This window comes from Babylonia areolata, chromosome 7 (genome assembly GCF_041734735.1).
Source record: "Babylonia areolata isolate BAREFJ2019XMU chromosome 7, ASM4173473v1, whole genome shotgun sequence".
In the NCBI taxonomy this organism is placed as follows: domain Eukaryota; kingdom Metazoa; phylum Mollusca; class Gastropoda; order Neogastropoda; family Buccinidae; genus Babylonia; species Babylonia areolata.
In genome coordinates, this window is record NC_134882.1 from 5,513,867 (window position 1) to 5,526,748 (window position 12,882).

Genomic DNA, 12,882 nt, shown 5'->3' on the forward strand with positions numbered 1-12,882 from the left:
AACAAGGCAGGTTGCGTTGTGCTGTGTTGTGTCGCTTTGTGTGGTGGTGTGTTATATTTTTTGCTGTGTGTTGTGTTGCACTGTGTTGTGTTCTGTTCCTCATGCCCTGTGTTTCTTGGAGTGACTGGTTGGCTAGAGCAGTAGAGGGTTGGATGGGAGGATGTGTGTGTGTGTGTGAACAGAATAGAATAGAATGAAATACTCCGAATAGACGAATAGAATATATTTTATTGTCATGAAACCTAAAGGTTTATCAGACACAAGTGCAATGGTAAATGAATGAATGGATGAATGAATGAAAATACACAATTAATTGATTAATCAATCAATTAATGCAATAAATTGCAACAGCATTCATAAACAAATTTTCCTTATCTTGTTTGCATATATTCATCATTTGTTTGTATCACCTGACTGGGAATAGTGTGTGTGTGTGTGTGTGTGTGTGTGTGTGTGTGTGTGTGTGTGTGTGTGTGTGAAATTGACCATGTTTTAAGATACCTCAAATCAGGCTAGAACTTCCCAGACATCTTCTTTAATGTTATGATGGAGATGGATGTGAAAAGCGATTTTGCAAGTTGTTTCATTCTTGTCTCTTTTTTAACAACTTCTTGTTTTATGTCAAAATTCCTCTCTTTTCCATTGCTTTCGCTTTGTGCAACTCAGTTTCTTGGTCTATTATTAGAATTATTAAATGGTTGGCTGTGGTTAGGCAGATAACATAATATTATTTTTCTTTTACACACACACACACACACACACACACACACACACACACACACACACACACACACACACACACACACACACACACACACATACACACACACATATATATATATATATAGAGATAGATAGATAGATAGATAGATGATTTTCCATCTTTGGATTTATAATTTTGATATAGCATCAAAAGAAAACATTGCATTAGTGATTCTTTACCACATTAATACATTCATTTCTGAGGAAATTTACAAAGACAGATAATTTTTGATGTCACACACAAACCAAGACAAACACTTGAAAAATAAAGCCACATATACATACAATGACAAAGACAGACATACTCACAGAGACAGGCGGACAGACAGACAGACAGACACACACACACACACACACACACACACGTGTGTGTGTGTGTACACATGTGCATAATCTGCACATGAGTAGAGATAACGTAATATTCAATCATGCTTTTGGCTCCATGAAAACCATGATTCAAATCATATCTGTATCAATCAAGGATCTGTTGTTTATCAACCAGCACTGTTTTTCTCTGTCACACACACACACACACACACACACACACACACACACACACACACACACATGCTTCCACAGGTCCCCATGCCCACAAACTGAGCCATCAAACCATACTTTATGTTTTCTTTCATCCCAGGTACATGACCCCCAGCAGCTGCATGATAAGCGTCAAGATAACTCCCCTGATGATGATGGGAGAGATAAAAAGAGTGAGGTGTTCCCTGGCCTTCACCTGAACAACTTTGTGATGTGAGTGTTCAATCAATCTCTTTCTTTTTCTTTCTCTTTATCTCCTCTTTTTTCGCACTCTTTCTGAGTTCTCTGGAATCCCCCCCCCCCCTCTCTGTGTCTGTCTGTCCCTGTTTCTGTCTGTCTGTCTCTATGACTGTCCCTGTCTCTGTCTGTCTCTATGACTGTCCCTGTCTCTGTCTCTATGTCTGTCCCTGTCTCTGTCTGTGTCTATGACTGTCCCTGTCTCTGTCTCTATGACTGTCCCTGTCTCTATGTCTGTCCCTGTCTCTGTCTCTATGACTGTCCCTGTCTCTGTCTGTCTCTATGTCTGTCCCTGTCTCTGTCTGTCTCTGTGACTGTCCCTGTCTCTGTCTCTATGTCTGTCTCTATGACTGTCCTTGTCTCTGTCTCTATGACTGTCCCTGTCTCTGTCTGTCTCTATGTCTGTCCCTGTCTCTGTCTGTCTCTGTGACTGTCCCTGTCTCTGTCTCTATGTCTGTCTCTATGACTGTCCCTGTCTCTGTCTCTATGACTGTCCCTGTCTCTGTCTGTCTCTGTGACTGTCCCTGTCTCTGTCTCTGTCTATCTCTATGACTGTCCCTGTCTCTGTCTGTCTCTATGACTGTCCCTGTCTCTGTCTGTCTCTATGACTGTCCCTGTCTCTGTCTCTATGACTGTCCCTGTCTCTGTCTGTCTTTATGTCTGTCCCTGTCTCTGTGTGTCCCTATGACTGTCCCTGTCTCTATGTCTGTCCCCGTCTCTGTCTCTATGACTGTCCCTGTCTCTGTCTGTCTCTATGTCTGTCCCTGTCTCTGTCTGTCTCTGTGACTGTCCCTGTCTCTGTCTCTATGTCTGTCTCTATGACTGTCCCTGTCTCTGTCTGTCTCTATGTCTGTCCCTGTCTCTGTCTGTCTCTGTGACTGTCCCTGTCTCTGTCTCTATGTCTGTCTATCTTCTATGACTTGTCCTGTCTCTGTCTGTCTCTATGACTGTCCTGTCTCTGTCTGTCTCTATGACTGTCCTGTCTCTGTCTCTATGACTGTCCCTGTCCCTCTGTCTGTCTTTTATGTCTGTCCCTGTCTCTGTGTGTCCCTATGACTGTCCCTGTCTCTGTCTGTCTGTCTCTATGACTGTCCCTGTCTCTGTCTCTATGTCTGTCTCTATGTCTGTCCCCGTCTCTATGTCTGTCCCCGTCTCTGTCTGTCTCTATGTCTGTCCCCATCTCTGTCTGTCTCTATGTCTGTCCCTGTCTCTGTCTGTCTCTATGTCTGTCCCTGTCTCTGTCTCTATGACTGTCCCTGTCTCTGTGTGTCTCTATGACTGTGTCTCTGTCTCTATGACTGTCCCTGTCTCTGTGTGTCTCTATGACTGTCCCTGTCTCTATGACTGTCCCTGTCTCTGTCTGTCTCTATGACTGTCCCTGTCTCTGTCTCTATGACTGTCCCTGTCTCTGTGTGTCTCTATGACTGTGTCTCTGTCTCTATGACTGTCCCTGTCTCTGTGTGTCTCTATGACTGTCCCTGTCCCTGTCTCTATGACTGTCCCTGTCTCTGTGTGTCTCTATGTCTGTCCCTGTCTCTGTCTGTCTCTATGACTGTCCCTGTCTCTATGACTGTCCCTGTCTCTGTCTGTCTCTATGACTGTCCCTGTCTCTGTCTCTATGACTTCCCTGTCTCTGTCTCTATGACTGTCCCTGTCTCTGTGTGTCTCTACAATGCAGAATGTTATTACAGGTCTATTTCTCTTTAAAACTTTTCACACAAATTAAAGAGAGTAAGAGAGGGAGATAGATAGATACATGGATGGATGGGTGGAGCGAGAGAGAGAGAGACAGAGAGACAGAGACAGAGAGAGAGAGAGAGAGAGAGAGAGAGAATGATACAGCGTAAAGCTGGAAGCGGTCTTACCAAAAATCAGATCTGGTCTCCAAGATAAGGTCATCTCCGCTGACAGTCATTGTGCAGGCCTGATTCTGAACACTCTTCGAATGGCACACTGCTAAAGCGTGTGTATGAAAACTAAAAGAAATAAGTTTTAACTATATGAGTATATCAGCCTGTCTTCAGTCCAGAAAGTCGATGGAATTAGATTATTAACAGTTTTCGAAGACCAGATGCTTTTTTTTTTTTTTAAATTTATTTATTTATTTTTTTTATCCCACAGTGTGGTTACAAAAGGGCGACGCCGCACACGACCTTGATTCCAGTTTAGTGTGGTAGATTCGAAATCTGGAACTGTTCACGAGAATCTCGTCATCCGAGTTATTGTCAATCGGAGTCAATCTAGACAACACAGGCAGTTCACACAGCTGATGCAGAGAGATGTCAGTGACTCACACGTCCTTTCACAGCCTCCACGGGACACACCCACACTGACGCCCCCCACATCAGGAGTAAGGAGGAGGAGGAGGACGGAGGATAAGGCTTTGAAAGCACGGATAGATCTAGAGGCTTGAGGTAGGCCAGCACAAACAGAAGCACCGCACAGCGCCTATCTCACGTTTCAGAGTACCGCCCATGCACGTTGACGGCGCTGAGAATCTCGATCCCAACTTCCCGTCCTTGGCCGCGGCACTTCTCAGTGACACATGTCTGTGTAGAGCCAGTTGTAGAATGAATAAACTGAAGATTTTTTTAAATTATTATCTGTACAGAGCAAGTAGTAGAATGAATAAACTGAAGATTTTTTTTTACTATCTGTATAGAGCCAGTAGTAGAATGAATAAACTGAAGATTTTCTATTATTATCTGTATAGAGCGAGTAGTAGAATGAATAAACTGAAGATTTTTAAAAATTATGTGTATAGAGCCAGTAGTAGAACTGATGAGTAAACTGAAGATTTTTTTTTATTTATTATCTGTATAGAACCAGTTGTAGAATGAATAAAGTGAAGATTTTTTTTAAATTATTATCTGTACAGAGCCAGTAGTAGAATGAATGAACTGAAGATTTTTATTTTATCTGTATAGAGCGAGTAGTAGAATGAATAAACAGAAGATTTTTAAAAATTATCTGTATAGAGCCAGTAGTATAACTGATGAGTAAACTGAAGATTTTTTTAAGTTATCTGTACAGAGCCAGTAGTAGAATGAATAAACTGAAGATTTTTTAAAAATTATCATATGTATAGAGCCAGTAGTAGAATGTATACACTGAAGATTTTTTTTTTTTAAATTATTATTATTATCTGTATAGAGCCAGTATTACAATGAATAATCTGAAGATTTATAAATAAAAAAATTATCTGTATAGAGCCAGTAGTATAACTGATGAGTAAACTGAAGATTTTCTATTATCTGTATAGAGCCAGTAGTAGAATGAATAAACTGAAGATTTTTTATTATTATTATCTGTATTGTGCCAGTACCAGAATAAATAAACTGAATTTTTTTTAGTTTTTTTAATTTTTTAATTATTATCTGTATTATGCCAGTAGTAGAATGAATAAACTGAAGATTTCTTTTTTAATTATCATATGTATAGAGCCATTAGTGGAATATATAAACTGAAGATTTAAAAAAAATCTTTTAATGTGTTTAATTATTGATTCATTACTTAATTTTATTTATTCATTCATCTATATATTATATTCATCAAATTTTATAATTTATTTTCTTTTTATGGGTTGGGGGAGGGAACAGCAATATCCAGGGAGGTCAGATGAAAATCAGTTCCACGCAAGTTTTGATTACATGTGAGTAAGCATATCGTGGTTGTTATCCTGATGTTTGTATTCTAGCTGTTTCTTTTTTCTTTTTTTCCTAGCGGCAGACTGCAACTCTACTTGCTGAACCGGTCGACGGGGGTCACAGCCTTGACGTGAGCCGAAAAGGAAACACACACACGTACGCCGTTCCGTGCAGTCATCATCGGTAGCCACACCGTGTTACCAGTTTTCACAGGTAAGGGGGGGGGGGGGGACCGCACGAGAGAGAGACAGAGACAGATAGAGAGACAGAGAGAGAGACAGAGAGAGAGAGACAGAGAGAGAGAGATGCTCACGTGGACTTCTATTTCTTGTCAAATTATAAACACTTTTTTTTTTTTCGCTTGTGGCTTTCTCGATGGAACGCTGATCACACCTGGGCTTTTCAAACTCCAGAAACAGCCGCACGGAAGCTTACCAACAAAGGCGGACACATCAATACACATCAGCACACATGATACACAATGATGGGTTGATTTCACGTAGGCTACGAGAGTCTTTCAAACAAAACAAGGTAGGTACCAGTATATATTATGCCCCGCCGAAAACTGTACACTTTTCTGGAATCTACAGCTTGGAATTCACTCCCTCACACTGAGAAGCAGCTATGTATAAGATAACACCTATCACTCTACAGCCACGCGGCTTGATGTGTGAGAAAAACCGCCAAGACTGTGGCTAGTAGGCTACAATAGTAGGCCCGCGCTCTCCCATTCCCCCGCTTTCTCTATTCGAATAGCCACAGCTTGCATGTTCTGTTGGTCTGTGGTTCCAGCTACCATAGCTCTCTCTCTCTCTCCCTCTTTCTCTCTCTCTCTCTCTCTCTCTCTTTCTCTCACAGTGCAGGTACCACCACCACTCACTGAAAAGCCATTGCCGCATGGCTCCCGCCCCTTGCCGCCAAAAGCTCTTTACTCTGATGCTTTCCGCCGGGTAGGCGACACGTGTGTGTGTGTGTGTGTGTGTGTGTGTGTAAGTGCGCTCTCTCTCTCTCTCTCTCTCTCTCTCTCTCTCTTCTCTCTCTCTCTCTCTCTCTCTCTCTCTCTCTCTGTGTGTGTGTGTGTGTGTGTGTGTGTGTGTGTGTGCAATGCGATCCAAGAACAGAGGATGAGATCGAGGGGTTTGGAAGGTAGGGGAGGGTATTGCAATGGGAGGAGGGGGGTGGGGAGGGGTTGGGGGAGGGTGCGGAGGGGGTTTGGGGGTGGGTGGGTGGGTTGGGGGCAATGGGGAGAAGTGGTGTGGTGTGGTGTGGTGTGGTGTGGAAGAGTGTATAGTGGACGAGTTGGGGGTGGGGGGTGCCGGGGTTTCCTTGAGGGTGGAAGGTTTGGAAACAGCAGGAGAGACGCATGCAAACACAGTTCAAAGCATTTCTTCTCTTTCTTTTCTTTCGTTTGCCTTCCACGCGCCCCCTTAACCCACTACACCCCTATTTTTCTCTCCCCCCCCCCCCAAACCGCTCGTCCCCCCCCCGCCCCCTCTTTTCCATATGGCAAACGAACACGATGGGTGGCATTTCCGCATGAAGAGCAGATGTTTTTGTCATTATATGTACGTGATGCTACATCGTATGTGATGCCAGGGACACTGAGAAAACGTCCGCATCCTATAAAACTAACAACAACAAGAACAACAAACAAACAAACAAAAATATATTTAAATACTTAAAAAACAAACAAAAAAAAACAAAAAAAAAAAAAAAAAAAAGAAAAGAAAAAGAAGACACACACACACACACACACACACACACACACACACACACACACACACACACACACTAAGAAAGGAAGAAGAGTCATACTCATGACCTTGACGCTTTTGTTTTCAACAAGAAGAAATATCGAACAACATAAGCAACAACAGCTGCTTTTTTTTTTTTTTTTTTTTTTTTTTTTTTTGGTGTGTGTGTGTGTGTGTGTGTGTGTGTGTTTCTTTTCTCTGACTCTCTCTCTCTCTCTCTCTCTCTCTTTTTTCTTTGGTGTGTGTGCCTTGTTATTATTCTTAAACACGACAAATCAGCATGTGTCGTGACTCGTCCCAATCATCGGCCAGAGCCCAACATTTCCCGCCAATCAATACAAAATGAGACGAGGGACGGGTGGAATGGCACGGGATTGGGGGTGGATGGAGGGTGGGGTGGGGGTGGGGGGGTGGGGTGAAACAGAGGTGACACCGGGACATTCTCCCCAGCCCGCGTCCCAACCCCCCCCCTCTGCCCCCCGCCCCCCCTGCCGCCCCGCCCCCTCCCCCGTCCTCACGTTCTCATGGCCTTAATTTAAAAAAAAAAAATTTTTTTTTAAAGCAAAACAATGGAGTAGATCTGTCTGAATAAACCTGTATGTGAAGGAATCACCTGCGTTCATGTGGCGGGCCTTAAAAATAAAAAAATTAAAAAAAATAAAATAAAAGCAAAAGAATGGAGTACATCTGCCTGAATAAACCTGCGTATGGGGGAATCACCTGCGTTCATGTGGCGGGCCTTAAAAAAAAAAAAAAATAAAAATAAAAATAAATGCAAAAGAATGGAGTACATCTGCCTGAATAAACCCGTATATGAAGGAATCACCTGCGTTCATGTGGCGGGCCTAAAAAAAAAAAAAAAAAAAAAAAAAAATAAAAAAAGCAAAAGAATGGAGTACATCTGCCTGAATAAACCTGCATATGGGAGAATCACCTGCGTTCATGTGGCGGGCCTTTAAAAAAAAAAAAAAAAAAAAAAAAAAAAGCAAAAGAACGGAGTAGATCTGCCTGAATAAACCTGCATATTATGGAAAATTACCACCGTTCATGTGGCGGGACTTAAAAAAAAAAAAAAAAGAATGGAGTACATCTGCCTGAATAAACCTGCCTATGAGAGAATCACCTGCGTTCATGTGGCGGGCCTAAAAAAAATAAAATTTTTTTTTTTTTTTAAAGCAAAAGAATGGAGTACATCTGCCTGAATAAACCTGCGTATGGGAGAATCACCTGCGTTCATGTGGCGGGCCTAAAAAAAATTAAATAAATAAATAATAGCAAAAGAATGGAGTACATCTGCCTGAATAAACCTGCATATGGGAGAATCACCTGCGTTCATGTGGCGGGCCTTAAAAATAAAAAAAATAAAAAAATAAAATAAAAGCAAAAGAATGGAGTACATCTGCCTGAATAAACCTGCATATGGGAGAATCACCTGCGTTCATGTGGCGGGCCTTTAAAAAAAAAATTAAATAAATAAAAAAAAAAAGCAAAAGAATGGAGTACATCTGCCTGAATAAACCTGCATATTATGGAAAATTACCACCGTTCATGTGGCGGGACTTTTTTTAAAAAAAAAAAGAAAAAAAAGAAAAAAAGAATGGAGTACATCTGCCTGAATAAACCTGCATATGGGAAAATCACCTGCGTTCATGTGGCGGGCCTAAAAAAATAAAATAAAATAAAATTTAAAAAAAAGCAAAAGAATGGAGTACATCTGCCTGAATAAACCTGCGTATGGAGGAATCACCTGCGTTCATGTGGCGGGCCTTTTTAAAAAAAAAAAAAAAAAAAAAAAAAAAAAGCAAAAGAACGGAGTAGATCTGCCTGAATAAACCTGCATATTATGGAAAATTACCACCGTTCATGTGGCGGGACTTAAAAAAAAGAAAAAAAAAAAAAAAGAATGGAGTACATCTGCCTGAATAAACCTGCCTATGAGAGAATCACCTGCGTTCATGTGGCGGGCCTAAAAAAATAAAATAAAATTTTTTTTTAAAAAGCAAAAGTATGGAGTACATCTGCCTGAATAAACCTGCATATTATGGAAAATTACCACCGTTCATGTGGCGGGACTGAAAAAAAAAAAATTTTTAAAGCAAAAGAACGCAGTAGATTTGCCTGAATAAACCTGCAGGAATCACCTGCTTTCAATGCGGAGGGATTTGAAGAAAAACTTGGTGAGAAAAAACAAAAACAAAACCATAACATCGTAATATCCGGATGAGAACTTAAGGATCATAATAACGCATGCCTAATTATCTTTTTCCCGCTTAATGACTTTCCGTTTTGGCTCTGTGGGTGATAAAAATGTGTGTGTGTGCGTGTGTGTGTGTGCGTGTGTGTGTGTGTGTGTGAGGCGCGCGAATGTTTAAATGGAAAACCCAGGTTGGTTCCCATCGCTCATTCATCCCGTTCTCCAGGTGGTGTTGGTGTTGTTCGTGTCTCATCTTCCATCTGTTTCATCCAAGTTCCTTAAATCACTTTGTGTGTGTATGTGTGTGTGTGTGTGTGTGTGTGTGTGTGTGTGTGTGTGTGTGTGCGCGTGCGCGCTCATTTCTGCTTTCCGCCTCCTGACATATGTCTTGTCTCTCCTCCCCCACCCCGTCTCTGTGTGTGTGTGTGTGTGTGTGTGTGTGTGTGTGTGTGTGTGTGTGTGTGTGTGTCTGTGTGTGTGTCTGTCACTGTCTCTGTCTCTCCATCCATTCCTCTCCCATTCAGACCATCTGCCTCTTCAACTCTCCTTTTACCAATCTCTCATACTTCAAGCATTAACACACACACACGCATACACACACACATACGCGCGCGCGCGCATGTACACACACATACACATAGAATTATACACACGCACATGCTTGTATACACACGCACACACAAACACACACACATACACACACAGAGGCACACACACACATGCACAAGCACACACATGCAAAATCACTTCGCGCACGCGCGCGCGCACGTGTGTATGTGTGTGTGTGTGTGCGCGCGCGCGGTTTTTCTGTGTGTGTGTGTGTGTGTGTGTGTGTGTGTGTGTGTGTGTGTGTGTGCGCGCGCTCACTAGAGTGAGTAAGTACTTTTTTAAGTACTTTTTTTTTCTGAGAGCAAAATCCCCATGACCTCTTTTACCTCCTTCTCCTGGTCCTTTTCGGTGTCAGAAACCAGTGCATCTTTGTCACGGAGAGTTCCAAACCAGATGTACTTTTCAAAGCTCACAGCTACCTCCACCATCATCTTCATCTTCACGTCCGTTTCACTGACAGCCACACGTCTTCCCCCCACCCCCACCTACACACACACACACACACGTACACACATGCGCTCGCGCGCGCGCACACACACACACACACATACACACACGTACACACACACACTCTCTCTCTCTCTCTCTCTCTCTCTCTCTTGGAGCCGAACATTAGTGTGAGTAGTTTGTTCCATAGTTACAGAAGGGCAGCGTGTATTTGTGGCTTGTTGAGGTGGTGGTGGTGCGAAAAACAAGGTAATTAGCAGTGCCTACCTGCCTGCCCCCCCACCCTACCCCCGCCTCTCTCCCCACCCCCAACCCCTTCTCCTTGCCTGCTTACTTTCGGGGCTGTGATGGAGCAAGGTGATGATGAGATAATTGTGTTGTTTTATTTTGGGGTTCTGGAGAGAGAGAGAGAGAGAGAGAGAGAGAGAGACAGACAGACAGACAGACAGACAGACAGAAAAGAGAGAAACAGAGAGACAGAGACAGACAGAGACAGAGAGAGAATGAGAGAGAGAGACAGAGAGAGACAGAGACAGAGAGACAGACAGAGAGAGAGAGAGAACTCAGAACTCAGAACTCAGAAAAGTTTAATGCACATCGGCCTTGGGCCATAACACAATGAGAACGGGTGGGTGGGTGAAGGTGACATTTGACATCAATTTGGGTTCCTCTAGCAAATGACAATGAATGCACAATCACGATGAATACACAACTTAAATAGTGTCTCCATAGTATAGTATAAACCACCTGTTACTTAACCATGTTGAGACAGACAGACAGACAGAGAGAGAGAGAGAGAGAGAGAGAGAGAGAGAGAGAGAGAGAGAGAGAGAGAGAGATCGTCGGCAACCACCCCCAACAACCCCCTGTTTTAAAGTTGTCATTGTATTTCTTGTTAGCATTCCGACTTCTCTGTCACTATGTTTGCTCCTCTTCCAACACTGTTTTTTTTTTGTTTTTTTTTTTTGTTTTGTTGTTGTTGTTTTGCTGTTAAAATTCTTCTACTTCTTTCTTCTACTTCTTTTTAGTAGTAGCAGTAGTAGTTGTAGTCGTAGAAATCATTCTTTTAAAAAAAAATGTTTTGCTTGGGATATTCCTATTTCTATATCTGTCATGCTTTTCGTTGTTTTGTTGTTTTCTTTGTCTGATTGGCAAATACTGTATGTGTCATGACCATGCAAAGGCTTTCTTGGAAATACATATGTCATCTCTCATCAGTCAAAATTGATGTCCCTTTTAAAGCTTACTTGGAAATACATATGTCATATCTCTTCAGTCAAAATTGATGTCCCTTTCAAAGTTTACTTGGAAATACATATGTCATCTCTCATCAGTCAAAATTGATGTCCCTTTCAAAGCTTACTTGGAAATACATATGTCATATCTCTTCAGTCAAAATTGATGTCCCTTTCAAAGTTTACTTGGAAATACATATGTCATATCTCTTCAGTCAAAATTGATGTCCCTTTCAAAGCTTACTTGGGAATACATATGTCATATCTCTTCAGTAAAAAAAAAAATGATGTTCCTTTCAAAGCTTACTTGGAAATACATATGTCATCTCTCTTCAGTAAAAAAAAAAAAAAATGATGTTCCTTTTAAAACTTACTTGGAAATACATATATCATCTCTCTTCAGTAAAAATTGATGTCCCTTTTAAAGCTAACTTGGAAATACATATATCATCTCTCTTCAGTAAAAAATGATGTTCCTTTTAAAGCTTACTTGGAAATACATATATCATTTTTTCATCGGTCAAAACTGATGTCCCTTTTAAAGCTTTCTTGGAAATACATATATCATCTCTCATCGGTCAAAATTGATGTCCCTTTTACAGCTTACTTGGAAATAAATATTTCATCTCTCATTGGTCAAAATTGATGTTCCTTTTAAAGCTTACTTGGAAATAAATATTTCATCTCTCATCAGTCAAAATTGATGTTCCTTTAAAGCTTACTTGGAAATACATATATCATCTCTCTTCAGTAAAAAATTATGTTCCTTTTAAAGCTTACTTGGAAATACATATATAATTTTTCATCGGTCAAAACTGATGTCCCTTTTAAAGCTTTCTTGGAAATACATATATCATCTCTCATCAGTCAATAATTGATGTCCCTTTTAAAGCTTTCTTGGAAATACATATATTATCTCTCCAGTCAAAATTGATGTCCATTTTAAAGCTAACTTGGAAATAAATACTTCATCTCTCATCAGTCAAAATTGATGTCCCTTTTAAAGCTAACTTGGAAATAAATATATCATCTCTCATCAGTCAAAGTTGATGTTTCTTTTCACTACCCCCCTCTCTCGATCACCATCCTCCCCTCTGCCCTCCCCCCCCCAACCCCCCGCCCCCGCCCCCCAACTCCCTAGCTCCCCCTCCCACCTCTCTGTGAAACACAGTGTCCTCTCTGTCTGTCTGTCTGTCTCTGTACGTCTCTCCTCTCTGATCAGGATTACAGCAGTGGTTTACATGCTATGATTTATGTTCTGCTTAGCTTGCTCGTGTTGGTCTCCAGCCTAGCGTCTGCATCAGCGTAAAGTTTCAGTTTCAGTAGCTCAAGGAGGCGTCACTGCGTTCGGACAAATCCATATACGCTACACCACATCTGCCAAGCAGATGCCTGACCAGCAGCGTAACCCAACGCGCTTAGTCAGGCCTTGAGAGAGAGAAAAAAAAGGTGAATAAATA

The 12,882-nt window shown here is 41.6% G+C and overlaps 1 pseudogene across 1 annotated transcript in view; it reads right to left on the reverse strand.

The window, feature by feature from the left end:
• LOC143283683 (proton channel OtopLc-like) overlaps positions 1–12,882 on the reverse strand; it is an 83,662-nt pseudogene that overhangs the window by 13,136 nt on the left and 57,644 nt on the right. The window lies entirely within an intron of this gene.